The sequence below is a fragment of the Lepisma saccharinum genome, chromosome 9, assembly GCF_977018435.1.
Source record: "Lepisma saccharinum chromosome 9, izLepSacc3.1, whole genome shotgun sequence".
In the NCBI taxonomy this organism is placed as follows: Eukaryota; Metazoa; Arthropoda; class Insecta; order Zygentoma; family Lepismatidae; genus Lepisma; species Lepisma saccharinum.
In genome coordinates this window covers 74,592,399-74,607,268 of record NC_139237.1, presented here as the reverse complement: position 1 = coordinate 74,607,268, position 14,870 = coordinate 74,592,399, and positions in this window count along the sequence as shown.

Genomic DNA, 14,870 nt, shown 5'->3' with positions numbered 1-14,870 from the left:
AAATATCTACCCCGAGCACTGTTTGAATGAAAAGCATTAATAATTCTACTGCCGAAATATTTAAGTGCATTTACGAATTGTTCTATCACTTCTGAAACTTTATATGAAGAAAATATTTAAATTATTTGAGCAAAATTGAAGAGTTACAACTGGTTTACATGGAAAATTTCCATCGTCTGTCCCAGCTTCACACAGACGAATACAAGTACTTGTATTTTCTTGCAAGAATTGTCTAGGAAATTTAATTCATTATTTTAACACTGCAAATAAGCGTGCTTCACATACATGGGCTGTATTTATGACAGGAGTTGCAAGGCTGGATAATTTCCGTGGTATTAGCCACAAATACCATTCTGTTTTCAGCACGAAATTTGAAACTGTACACCAGTGGTCGAAAGTAGCGTGCTACTTGTAGCGGCGCTACTGTAGCTAGCTACAAGACTTGTAGCTGTAGCTGTAGCGGCGCTACATTTTGAAAATTGTAGTTGTAGCGGTAGCGAAGCTACAAAATTCCCGTAGTTTTAGCAAAAATTTCGCTACAGCTACATTTCTTCTCAGCATTTTGAGGTAAATTTTGAATGTGGCAACAGCATTAAAAAAATAGACAATAACGCTTACTTTTGAAGGAGGTTCATAAAGACAAAGTCTATTACATGGAAATGCGGATAATGTATCTTGATATCACAGTATAGGTATCCGCGTAATTTATTTCATTGGTATCTTAATAATTCGAATATCCAGATAACTGACATATATGAATACATTCCAGCTAACAGCTACTTTTTTTGAGATTTTGGGAAAATGACTCATTTTTGGCACCCCTGAAAAAAAAATACCTCGTTTGCGCCACCCCGGAACCTATAGTGTGCATATCCCTAGTATAAGACGCAGCAAAATGTCATTAATTACTGATTAGAACACAACTTGCAGTGCAAAAAGAAGCGATCCATTTTCCACTAGAATGACAGCAATAGTACCAGCAATCAATGGCTCAGTATGTTAACAGAACTCTCGGATTTACACATCAGTTTCCTCAAAATATTTCCCTTTAGCTTTTCTGTTACTTTTGCTAATCATGACAATGAAGATCAATGTTTTATTTAGTAATTCTCTTATCTACAGCCAAGGGGTCCCGGGTTCGATACCCGGTGGAGGCACATAGTGGTTCGGATCCCACTTTAAACTGTAGGTTCAGTCCCGATTAGCTTTACTGTGCTTAAAGTGGACTTAAAACAAAAAATCAATCTTATCTAGAGTCGCTTTCTGCCACTTTTGGCTAATTGTGAGAATGAGGAAGAATGATGAAAGACGATGAGCAGCGTGGGGAATGGAGGAGCAGGAGGATCCCATCTTCCAGGCTTCCTTCCTAGTTTTTATTTGGAGTCCACTTCATGCTCAGATAAGCTAATCGAGACTGGTTTCGAACCACTATGTGACTTAACTCAATATTTATTTTCAAGGAAAATATGTTGATATATAAATGTAAATAATTCTACCTAATTTTATTTGTGTATAGTTGTAATAAATAATTTTGTGTCATCCTAATTGCACTACTCATATAGACAAATTTGAATTGATCTGCTGCTTACATAGGTACGTTATTCTCAAACACTATATTGAAAATAAGTAACTGAAGTAACACTGCTATCAAAATTACCGAATGACGCGAATCATGATAATAAATAACAGAATCTATTTTCCAGTAAGTACAACTATCATACTAGGGTCTTCTTTGGAATATCCATGTGGTTGTTATGTGTTTTATGCAAAAGTAGCGAAGTAGCTAGTAGCGAGCTACTTTTTGGAAAATGTAGGTGTAGTTGTAGCGAAGCTATTTTTAAAATGTAGCGTTCTAATCACTGCTCTACACTGCCTTAAGTAAAATTTAATATCTTGGAAACTAAGAATTGTAGAGTTACAAATAATTTTTCCTTTTGTTCATTCAATATAGATCAGGTTATAAGTACATGCCCATAAAAAGTAATTTTGCATTATTAATTAGAAGAAGACTAAGTTAAAAATAGTATTATTATTTACGAAATTTGAATTTTGTCTGTCCCTGGAAACAGCACCGGGTCGATGCCACTAAAAAAATGTGTCATGTTATGATTTAAGTATGTTGTGTACTGAAATCATACCGTATTGTCTAGATTTTTTAATATGGACTGGTAGAGCTGTGACGGAGGGGGGGGGGAGAGAATTTGGCAATATATTCTTATGATGTCAATGGGATCTTCGTTCATAGCTTGGGAACTTGATTCTACACATGTTTGATTTGACAAATTACACCCTTACGCCTCGCCTACAAAAATGTCAAGAGTTGTAGTTTCATTTTCTTAATGATTTTAATGCCGTAATCACATTTCCCTCACTAACGATCCCCAAGGAAAGTTCATATGAAAGTGTGCCAATCATATTTATTGTATGTTTACATAACAAATATTTTAATTTTTATTAGCCGACTGCCCCCTCCCCCTCTGATGTTCTTTTTTTAGCTACATAAACCTTAAAACAAAACTTCCAGGCTTAGTCCAATCGAATTTAGATTACACAGCCACAGACCAGTGCCAGTACTATTAGCCATGGACGTTCCCATGATTTTTTCCACGAAGGGTTAAGGAAGGCAATTTATTAAAAATAAGTTTTTGAATTTAGAAAATAGGTGCAATTAATTTAAAAAAAAATAATATGGACAGACATTGCATTTTCAACATTTCAAACCCCTTTCTTGAAATAGTTAAATCAAATTATGATAATGAGGAAAGTGTGGAATAAGCAATACAAAATATATTATTTTTGTAGGGTATACACTTCAAATATTTGTGTAAATTTAGCAATATCCATTTTTTAAGGAAATACAAATATATATTTTTAGTACGTTTTAACTTGATAAAATTGAAGTTCCAATACATATCAATTTTCAAAATCTCAATTGTTTTACACAACTAACTAAACAGGACCATTGTATTACTTTTTTTATTATATATTATGTCAAATAATCTTGTCTTGTTTTTAAAACTTCATCTTCATCGGCAAATTTGGTATTTCATTCCCTTACAGAATATTCTCGTATAATTTGGCATTTTCCACAATGATTCTCACAGTAGTGTCATCTATGAAAAGTGAAAATCCTCGATAGCAGATTTGGCATTTTTTGCAGTTGCAAGTGATCCAGAAAGACGTAAAACAATGTTCATACTTCTTTTGTGAACATTCGAACATGAGCAGGGAGCTTCTTTCCATCGAGTTATTTTGTCTTTTCCAAGGAAATAAGTTTCATCTTCATCCGGGATATCATTCTCATCATCATGATTTGTCTTAGAATTAGTATAATGTTCTCACTCAGCAACATGATATTCTACATCATGATCTGATTTGGAGTCAATTATTCATGTTGAAGCACACTTCAGTAGAACTAGGTTCGAAATGTCCTCCAACAGCCACCGTATACGCCCGCCCCTGCTGTCTTTCATACTACGAGCTTTTGAACGATTTGTTAGAAAAGTTAAACATTCACTTTAAAACACGGCCACACAACACAGATCAAGTAAAAACGGTTAAAATATTTCACTCACGAAGCACAGTAAGCGAAAGTTCTAAAAAAATTGAACAACAAAAAATCACATACGTAACTATGCGCGTGGGGGTAAATTTGACCCCCATCAACTTTGGAACAGCTTCACCTTGCTGCAAAAACACACACAATGAAGGAAATGACCTCGACAGTTGAATCAGACTGTTTTAGGAAGGTACTACATAAAGTAGCACCGGGGGCAACCAACAAGTGTCTGGGCGTTAAGAAATACCTACCTGGGGGCACATTTACCCCCACGCGCCTAAAGTCGTTTTCACATTCAGAAGACACAACGGCGCTTATGGAGAAACCGCACAGTGTTGCCAATACAGCGCTAGCTCATGTCGCCGGGAAATGACCTTCCTTCACAATGAAGGTGTTACATATTTTGTATATATAATGATAATTATATGTAATTATTAATATTAATATTATACTGTGAACGTTACAGTTACCCTTTTTACTATGATCCATTGCGATCACTACACACGCGAGTGTAATGCACGAATATGACACTTCAGAAATCACTTAAAAAAGTAAAAGCACTGAGAGCTCACACAACTGAAAACACTTTTTCGAGAGAGGGAAAAAGTCTAAACAGACCAAAGCAGATATCTCACTCAAGTAAGGGGACCCTGGCACATGGGTTAGATTCAAGTTGCAACCCAAACAAACAAATGAGTTATGGCCCACGTGAACTGATAAGACGTGAATGACTCAAGCAAGGCATGTCATATTTCTATCTTGAAGCCCCATATTTTGTCACGTGTTGGAAAGCCTTTCAAAGGTTAATATGGTGTCTATGAATTTATGTGTACGTTGGAAACTGAAAGGTGATCTTCATTTCAGTATTAATGTCGACAGTAATGTAAACAAAAACAACGTGTATTTGCTACAGCACTAATGTTGCTCACAACAGCAGCATTGGAAATAATTGTCAATTATTAAATTTAAGTAATTTCAATTCTATTATAACAAACTGCATGAAGTTCATATTTTTACTGAATGGAAATAAAATAACAACTCGAAAACTTGGTGGTGATTAGCCGGAATGCTGCGGTGAGTCAGCTCAAGATGGCCAGACAACGTCTCCTTACTTCGCGCGCGGTTCGGGTTAAAAAGAAACTCCAAATGCATGGAAGTAATATTTCTGGAAACCTTTGAGTGGTTATAAAAAATAATTTCATTATTTTCTCCACAACTTTGTCGCTGGAAGTTTTTACTTGGAATTACAGAACAAAAAATGGCCAGCGACGATATTTTCTACTGCACGAATATAAAAAATCTCCACATACTTTATTTGAATATTTTTTAATGCAAATATGCTTTAAAGTATGGATAAATTCTGAGTACCACCGTCACCTATGACAATTAAAAAAACAGTGTCAATTTTTTTAATAATGAATGCTTCAATTTTATGGCATGTTTCAACGTTAGGAATGAAAACAATGTAAAAATTGTGTTTTCACAGAAAATTTGCGTTTTTAATTTATCTAAAATTATGTAAGCAAGTTACCAGTTTTTTGTGTTGACCATCGTATTCTCTATAAAATTTCCTGCAAAACTGCAGGTATCGATTTTACTTAAGCTAAATTTGTAAATCCAGAAATTTCACAACAGCGCGCTCGTATTTCCCATAAGAAAAGCATTGCCCATAAGAGCCCATTGTGTCTTCTGAACGTGAAAACGGCTATAGTTAAGGGTTAAAAGCATTCATTAAGTTTGAAGTTATCAATATCCTGGCAATGCCCTTCTAATACGCTAGGGGTCCCGGGTTTGAATCCTGGCCTGGGCACGGATATTTCTGTGTGTCCATTCATCAATTTGATCATATCATCCCTCATTCCCATCTTCGCAAATTAACCACAAGTGGCACAAAAGGCGAAGTAAAATAAAGCAAATCAAATAAAAAAATAATAAGTTGACATTCATTATCCCCTCCCTCTCGCCCTCACGACGAGGCGCACAAAGAACTCAAAGAGGACCTTGACTGGCCGAGAGATATTTACGCGCTGTTTCTGATCCTTATCCTATATTGACATTAGGTCCATTTGCTTCCTCAACTGAAGGAAAAATGGACCTTGTGTATCTAGTTCATTTGAACCATATGATTTTACTCATTCAAATGGACATTTCCACTCAATTTTTTTAAAGCAATTTTAAAAACTTCACTCTGGGAAAATGATCGATTCAATTTTTCGCGTTTCTCTGCGTTCAGTTTAAGGGGAAAACCAGACTTCCAAAGTTGCGAGGCTAGCGTTGCGCTGAAAAACACGCCCCGCTATGTTAATACGTCACTACTCAGAGAGAGCTCGTTTGTCGTCTGCTTCGAGCGTCCAGTTTACTGGGGATAGCCCACGGAGAGCCAACGTGTACAGCAGTTTTTCAAATCTGTGTACATAGAGTTAAATAATGGAAGATGGAACGATAATGGAAGGGAAAGCTATGCTTTATAATGGTCATTCTTCTATTGCTTGTAAAATTGGTTAGTGACCAAATATTCAAGAATAAATTATAAACTTATATTTATCGAAATTTACCATAGACCATGTAGTGCAAAAAAAGAATTTTCACATTCTTCACTTTACTTATAACGCCTATTTTTACTTTCTTTTCCATAAAGCAATTTCAGTCTGTGTTTCATTTCTGTTACGCAAATTATGATAAAATATTTTTGTGCAGATAAGAGAAAATACACTTGGAGATTACATCAGTTGCATAGTACATTTCAAAGCTAAGTACATGAGTAATTATTCCAAGGAAATAATGTATATAACATTATATCACATACTGAAATATATTTTGAATTTTGTACTGCGAAAAAAGCTGCCTCATCTCTTTCCCCGAACGCATTACTTAATTGGTTCACAACCTCCTCACTATGGATCCTATCGAGACGAGACATGGCATTGTTGGTTTCGTTCTCGTTGAGAGTTGTAAATGTCTGTCTCGTATTTATTTGTAAATGCCTCGTTGACAGTCTCGTCTCGGTTTCGGAGGACAATTATTCTCGTTCTTGTCTCAAGTCTCGAAAATGATAGAATTGACAACTTATGCAAAGGCTTATCGTACAAACTTTCACAGTGCATAGAGATCATGAAGACAAAACAAATTTTCTTATCTATTTTTTTTTCTTTGTTTGTTTGACTCCTTGTTTCAACGCTACGAGCCTTCTAAAACTGGATATTATCCTGCTTATACGTGTATATTCAAACCAAACTGCCGATTCAGAATTACCACGAATGAACTGGCGTTGTAATTATTATACACAAAATTCATGATTTAACTGAGGAACTCACACGTTTCAGGTTTGACTCTCGAGCTAGGCATGACTGTTCCTTTGCGAATGTTCTTTCATTGAAGTGGAAGTTGTTTGGTGGAGGAGGGGGGGGGTTGCTCGAGCCTTTGGGGACAGGACGCCTAAGGGGATATTTCTATTGTTAACGTTAGTGTTGCTCACGAGACGAGACATTTCCGTCTCATCTCATAAAAGGAGACGGGAAAAGAGAATGTTTCGAAATGAGACGGGACAGACATCTTATATTGAAGAAATTGGCGTGTAAACCCGAGTGTTCTAAACGCAGGGTGCGAAATCCAGGGGGGACAGGGGGAAATTTCCCACCCCACCAATGAACTTGTCCTGAAATTTCCCCCACCAATCTCTTCCGGGGAGGAGACTTTTTGTTTTAACAAGAAACATAAACAATTAATTTGGGATTCGAATATACAGTGCGTCCATTTCGATCTGCAGCCGAGAGATCGAGAGAAACGTGGCGGGCGGCGCTGACGGAGATGCCGACATTTGAGGCCTGTAATGCCCGCTTATTTTTGTGGACATCTTGCAAAACGAGCACTAACCTGTGTTATAACACGCAAAAGTTCTTCTGTAATTCTTCCAAGTTCCACCCTTATATACACAAATAAATACGCTTTAGAAATTATATTAAGAGCCACAGATAATACTCTGTAAAACATTTTAATCATAGTTTTGACCAGTAACGTCCTGCTTAAGTTTATATCCTTGAAAGAGTTTTGTGTCGATGGGGATCGTTTGGAGGTTTCGAATGTACAACACTGTATCAAGATTACGCTGCAGACGAACCGTTAAAAGCTAATGGTGTTCGTGAGCTTCCTTGCAATCCGAAATCTCCTAGCTCAAGTTCTTTGTTCCTTCGCGACTACAGAGCTGTGAATATAGTGGCAGGCAGATGTAAACCAAGAGCGTGTTAATTTCGTACTGTGCGTAAGAGTGTTATTCTTGGTTACTTGCCGTTACTTGTTTGTGTTATTGCAGTGTGTATGTGTGTTGTGTCAGTCAGACGATTGGAATGCCAGCCGCAAGGTTCACGTTAGAACAAAGAATTTTTATGTATGACACTTACGTGAAAACAGACTCGTGTCGAGACGTGTGTAGGCAATTTGTACAGAAATTCCCAGGCGTTTCACCTCCACATAGAGATACGGTTAGACGTCTTGTCCTTAAATTACGAGAAACTGGATCGTTAAATTTTAAAACACCTAAGCAAAAACGACGGATTCTAACCGAAGCAAAACTCGATGAAATTGGTGCAGCGTTAGAACGTTCTCCAAACAAACCTCTACGCCGTGTTTCACAGGAGATGGGCGTGTCAAAATCATCAGCACATACAGCCACTAAGCTACTAAAATTAAAACCATACAGAGTTTCTATAGTGCAAGAATTACGGCCCCCTGACAACGTAAGTAGAGTAAATTTCTGTAATTGGGTTTTGCAGAATATTGTAGATGGTATTGTTGATCCACAGGTAATAATTTTTTCGGATGAGGCATGGTTTCACTTGCGTGGTCATGTTTGTTCACAGAACAATAGATACTGGAGCACTGAAAATCCCCGAATAATACACGAAGTTCCGTTACACGATGCAAAAATTGGTGTGTGGTGTGGTGTAAGTGCCAAAAAAATAATAGGGCCTATATTTTTTGATTGATTGATTGATTGATTGATTTAGTTTATTTTACTTCGCGTTTTGTGCATCTTGGCTAATTTGCGAAGATGGGGATGAGTGATGAAATGATGAAATTGATGAATGGACATTCACAAACAACCAAGCCCGACCGGGATTCGAACCCGGGACCCTTGGCGTCGCAGCGCGATGTGCTAACCGCTCGGCCACAGGGTCGGGCCTCTTTTTTTTTTTTTTTTTTTGAAGACACAATAAATTCAGAGAGGTACCGCACACAAATACTCGCGCCGTTTTTTAAGTTGTTATCAGGTAATGAGAGACAATATGGGTATTTTCAACAAGATTCGGCCACAGCCCATACCGCCGCTGATTCTTTGGACGCTATAAGGGAGGTGTTTGATGACAGAATAATTTCAAGAGGTTTATGGCCTTCACGTTCGCCAGATCTTACCGTATGTGGCTATTATTTGTGGGGAACCTTGAAAAATAGAGTCTACCGAAATAACCCTCATAGCATCGACGAACTAAAAGACAATATAAGGGCAGAACTAGGAAGAATTACGGAAGAAGAACTTTTGCGTGTGAATCAAAATTTCATCAAGCGATGCCAGGAATGTGTGAATGTAGGTGGACATCACTTTGAACAACTCTTATAACACAGGTTAGTGCTAGTTTTGCAATATTTATATAAATGTCTGCATATGTCCATAAAAATGTGCGGGCATTACAGGCCGCAAATGTCGGCACCTCCGTCAGCGCCGCCCGCCACGTTTCTCCCGATCTCTCGGCTGCAGATCGAAATGGACGCACGGTATTTGACTGGAATAATATCGAAAACGTACAAAAAGAAGACATCAAAGAGCCTCATCTCTAAGGACACTAGACACAGCTTTCCCCAGAACACAGAAATAAGACCGACTTGTTATTTCTTCTACATTTCTCATGGGTTTTCGTTAGCAACCGCGAAGTATATAAATATATTAATAAAACACGTATTAGCATTTATATGTGGATTTTATACGGGAAACTATTATCTTCTCTTAATGTCACTTAATTTTTGTTTCTCCCTCCTTAGGCAAATCATTGTTCATAAAATCGGTAATAGCTACATTAAACAATTTGCAATTACATTTTGAATGAAGGACTGTCGATTTAATATGTATACAATTTAATTTCATTACTTAACAATTGACACATATTTAATGACATTATATATACGTGTGTGTGTGTGTGTATATATATATATATATATATACCTGGATATATAATGTGTGTGTGTGACTGTCTTCTGCTTCCCCCCACCAATCTGCAGTGATTTCTCACCCTGTCTAAACGTATTGTTATTTTAAAAATTGCGAAGAAAATATGACGAAAATAATTGTAATTCCAGAAAAGACATTTTTGTAACAATAATTTCTTGCCAGTCAGAACCTATGTATTGGCAATGAACAAGGCTGTTCACGTGTTCAGCCATTGACTGTTACCTTACCAGTATATTGCTTTGTCAGCCTAATGAAACCCTCTACCTAGTAGCTGAATTATAGTAAATACTGCTATACTGTTAGGGTATAATTCATATCCAACAAAATGGAGCACACATTATTTTTGCACGGGAAGTTATAACAAGATACTTGTTTTACGCAGTAAGAAATGACTGTCGCTTGCACGGCCCATGCTAGTTTACGGGACGAGCAGAAGCACTGCCTGCACACATTTCTAAAGGATGACGTCAGGCCTGTCTAGTCTAGTCTGTGCAGAGGACGTTTTCAAATCTGTGACGTAGCAAGACAAATATCGCCGAGATATTTTGCACATTTCAATTTGGCGTCATTATCAGTAAAATGAATAGATTTAAAACGTTTATCACGTCATAGTGGAAATGTCCATTGCTCGAAATGTTTTTATATCAATTCAGCTGGGATTGGAATTGAATTAATCTCTAATCGATATGAGAAAATTGTTTATAAACTAATGGACATTTCCACTCAATTTTTTTACAACAATTTTAAAAACTACACCCTGGAAAAATGACCCCTGCAAGTTGTCGCGTTTCTCTGCGTTCAGTTTAAGTCAAAAAAGAGACTTCCAAAGTTGCGAGCCTAGCGTTGCGCTGAAAACACGCCCCGCCATGTTAATACGTCACTACTTAGAGAGAGCTCGCTTGTCGTCTGCTTCGAGCGTCCAGTTTACTGGGGGAGCCCACGGTGAGCGAACACCAATGGTGAACACGTGCAGCAGTTTTTCAAATCTGTACAGATTTAAATAATGGAAGAAAGAGCGATAGTGGAAAGGAAAGATATGCATTGTAATGATCATTCTTCTATGAAATATCCCTGCTGCTCACGTGCAAGATAAATGAAAGGGTTCAGCTGCGTGCGTGTTCTCAGGTCATGCGAAAAATATTGCTCTTAATATGGGTTGCTGACCAAACTTTCAAAAATATATTTTAAACTTATATTTATCGAAATTTACCGTAACCTATGTAGCGCAAAATAAGAATTTTCACATTCTTCACTTTATTTATAAAGCCTATTTTACTTTCTTTTCCATAAAGCAATTTCAGTACGTGTTTCATTTCTGTTGCGCAACTTATGATCAAATATTTTTTGTGCAGATAAGAGAAAATACACTGAGAAGATTACATCAGTTGCATAGTACATATCAATACTTAGTTTATGTATAATTTTTACAAGGAAATAATGTGTATAACCATGAGCGTATTTAAGGGGGATTCAACGTGCCCAACCCTCTCCACCCTTTGGTTCAATCAGATTACCTGTTCTATCGCTTGACCATAAAAATTTCTTCGGACTTATTTCATTCTTTTAAATTAGAGACGTATAGGACGGGATACGGATGGGAAATTTCGTAATTCCACACACCAGATGGGACTCCAGACCAACGTCTGCAATTTCCTGATAGTTTCGGAATTTCTGATATAAGAAACTGCATTGAGACTATCAAGTCAGTTATTTTCCACCTTCGAGTCATCTTAAAGAAATTTGGTTTTTAAAAACGCAGTGACGCAAGATGAACAGAAAAGTACCAATACTATGTAAGTAGCACGTTTCGTGACTACTACATACATACAACTTTGTCGGGTCCAGCACCCCCTCCCCCCTGATCGCCAACAAGCTTCCGGCAGCAGTGTCCTGGATTTTCACTTACTAAATAAAGCAACCCTAATCATATCAAAAGTTGACCCCCCCCCCCTTACGTGAACTATATATACGTCCATGTATATAACATTATATCACATACTGAAATGGTACGATATATTTTGAATTTTGTACTGCGAAAAAAGCTGCCTCATCTCTTTGCCCCGAACGCATTGGTTGGTTCACAACCTCACCACTGAGGATCCTATCGAGACGAGACATGGCAGCCTTGGTCTCGTTCTCGTTCAGAGTTGTAAATGTCTGTCTTGTGTTCATTTGTATATGTCTCATTGACACTCGTCTCAATTTCTAAACATCCGTCTTGGTTTCGGAGGGCAATTCTCGTTCTCGTCTCAAGTCTCGAAAAATATAAAATTAACAACGTATGCAAAGGCTTATCGTACAAACTTTCACATTGCCATAGAGATTATAAATACAAAAAGAAAACGATTCTTAATGATTTTTTTTTTTTTGTTTGTTTGACTCCTCGTTTCGATGCTACGAGACCTCGAAAACTGGATATTATCCTGCTTATATATGCAAACCAAACCGCAGATTCAGAATTACCACGAATGAACTGGCGTTGTAATTATTATACACAAAATTCATGATTTCTCTGAGGAAGTCGCATGTTCCAGGTTTGACTCTCGACCTGGGCATGACTGTTTCCTTGTGAGTGACATTTCATTGAACTGGAAATTGTTACGTGAGAGGATGTTTGCTCGAGACTTTGGGAACAGCTAGGGGGATGCTTCTATTGTTAATGTTAGTGTTGCTCACGAGACGAGACATATCCCGTCTCATCTCATAAGAGGAGACGGGAAAAGGGAATGTTTTCGAAATAAAACGGGACAGACCTAAAGTTTCGTCTCGCATCGTGGGCAGGTTGGGTGATACTTAGATTGTGCTGGTTGTTGGTGGTGGTAGTGTGTGTGTGTGTTGGGGGGGGGGGTTCTCCTGCACCCCGACTTCGAATACTGCTTGTAGTCATTCATCTTCATTGTCGCGATTAGCCAAAAGTGGGAATAATACATACTAAATTAACCATGTGTTCTCATCGTTGCGGTTAAAAAAAGTGACGGAAAGGCGATGTAAAAGTTGGATAAATACAAAATTTGCACCTCTTATATTGCAGAAATTGACGTGTAAACCAGAGTGTTCTAAACGTTCATTCATTCATTTATTTTCCGTTCATTAGATCATAATGTACATGATGTTGAACAGGTCAATTCATTTAGCTACAATTACATATATCAACACACTATTACAAGGTTTTAACATTTCTAGTAATTACATAAGGTCAGGGACGTCGTTAGGGGGGGGCAAACGGGGGCACCGGCCCCGGCAAACGTCCACGTGGCCCCGGGAAACTGTTCTGTATTTGCTGGAAATTTTACTTTGATGACAAATATTGCAAAATTATTCTTCAGTAAATTTTGCATGCAGTTTGAAACACTTCTTCAATTTTCAGTAGAACGAACACAAGCAAGGAATTTCTTTCTTATTTCCCTCTTTCTTTCTTGTTGAACACAAACAGATGTATTAACAGATAGCAAAGGATGCAGTTAATGGTTTTGTGGTCCGCCCCGGTCAGGGAAGTCTGACACCTATTGAAAATGCTCTTTTCCTCCCTGCTGCACACCCCAAAACCTGCACTTTCTCTTCATCTGGCGCTGCACTGGCACCATGGGCGCCGAAAGAACGACACAAACGGGAAGATTTAGCTGCGGGTGGGTAGAACTTTCTGGGTTAATTATTTTATGGTTCAGAAAAGATATCCCCATGCGTTTCAAATTCCAAGAACAGAATTCTATTGCTTGTCCCTTTTTCGGCGCGGGAATGAATGACATAGCGGTTCTTCTCACATGCACTCAACCCTCCTGCTAATGACCTGATCTGCAAAGGAGGAAAAGGCCACTTTCTGAAAATTCGGAGAAATATCGAAGCGGTCGGTTCATCTGTTGATTTGGTGAACAATTGATATCTGTCAAATAGTTTGAAGTATGGGTTTGTGGTCTGATCGGTAGTTAACTTCTGTAAACGCGAGAAGATAGAATCACGAAGTGTTTGTGATCTCGTTTTCCTACATCGCGAGTAAAATGTCGAATGAGAAGCTGCCAGATTGTCTTCCTCTGGAAACAATGGATCAGGATCGACTGATCGACCAAATGTCCAACTTACAGTATTGAGTTCTAAAAGAGTCTGACTACCACGCAAGATCCTGGGTTCGACTTCCAGAGTGGCTGATCTCATGTATAATGAAGAATAAACCACGTTTCAATTAAGGGAGAAAACTAGGTATTTAGCAATTTTATTTACAGCCGTCTGCATGCTCTATAAGTATTATGTTACAAGTATATCTTTCTGACTTTCTGTGATTTTTCTTCATTTAGCCTCCACCTGCAAATGCGGAGCAAGGTTGGCTAGACATACAAATATAATTAATCCCTAGTCATACAGGGAATAATACTTATATAATATAATCATGAGTTATGGAGAAGAAAATTACTTATCAAGCATTTTCTGTTTCTATTTGTCGTGCAGTGGATAACAAGGTGCACTACGATACCAGGGGTCCTGGGTTCGAATCCCGGACTGGGCGTGTGTGTTCTTTACGATGGTCCTCTCATCAATTTCACATCACTCATTGTCATCTTCATCTTCACGATTAGCCAAAAAGTGTCAGAAAAGCGAAGTAAAATAAACCAAATCAATCATTTATATATTTCTATATTACGCTACTTTTCTACCTCTTGGGTTAAATGCGACGATGAGGATGAATGATGAGCCGAAGGAATGGCGATGGGACAGACATGATACAACCATACTTGCCCAAGGTCCGAACCTTGGACCTCTTGTTTCGTAGCGTGTTATACTCAGTGGAATTCTTAGGAAGAAAAACTGTAAAAGTAGGGTGAAAAGAAGCAAAATTGTACGATGCATAAAAAGCCATGTTTAGTTCTTCTAAAACCTTCCAATTATCGAGTTCGTGGTTTAAGTCCACTTTATGCACAGTAAGGCTAATCGGGGACCCGAGCCACTATGTGCCTGCACCGGGTATCGAACCCGGGACACCTTGATTACAAGGCGGCGACGCTACCACTGCGTCATCGAGGAGGTCGAGAAAAACTTACAATTAGTCAGTAAAATTAATATTGAGGGACAAGGCCTGCGAAGAGTTCTTTCATTCGGTTG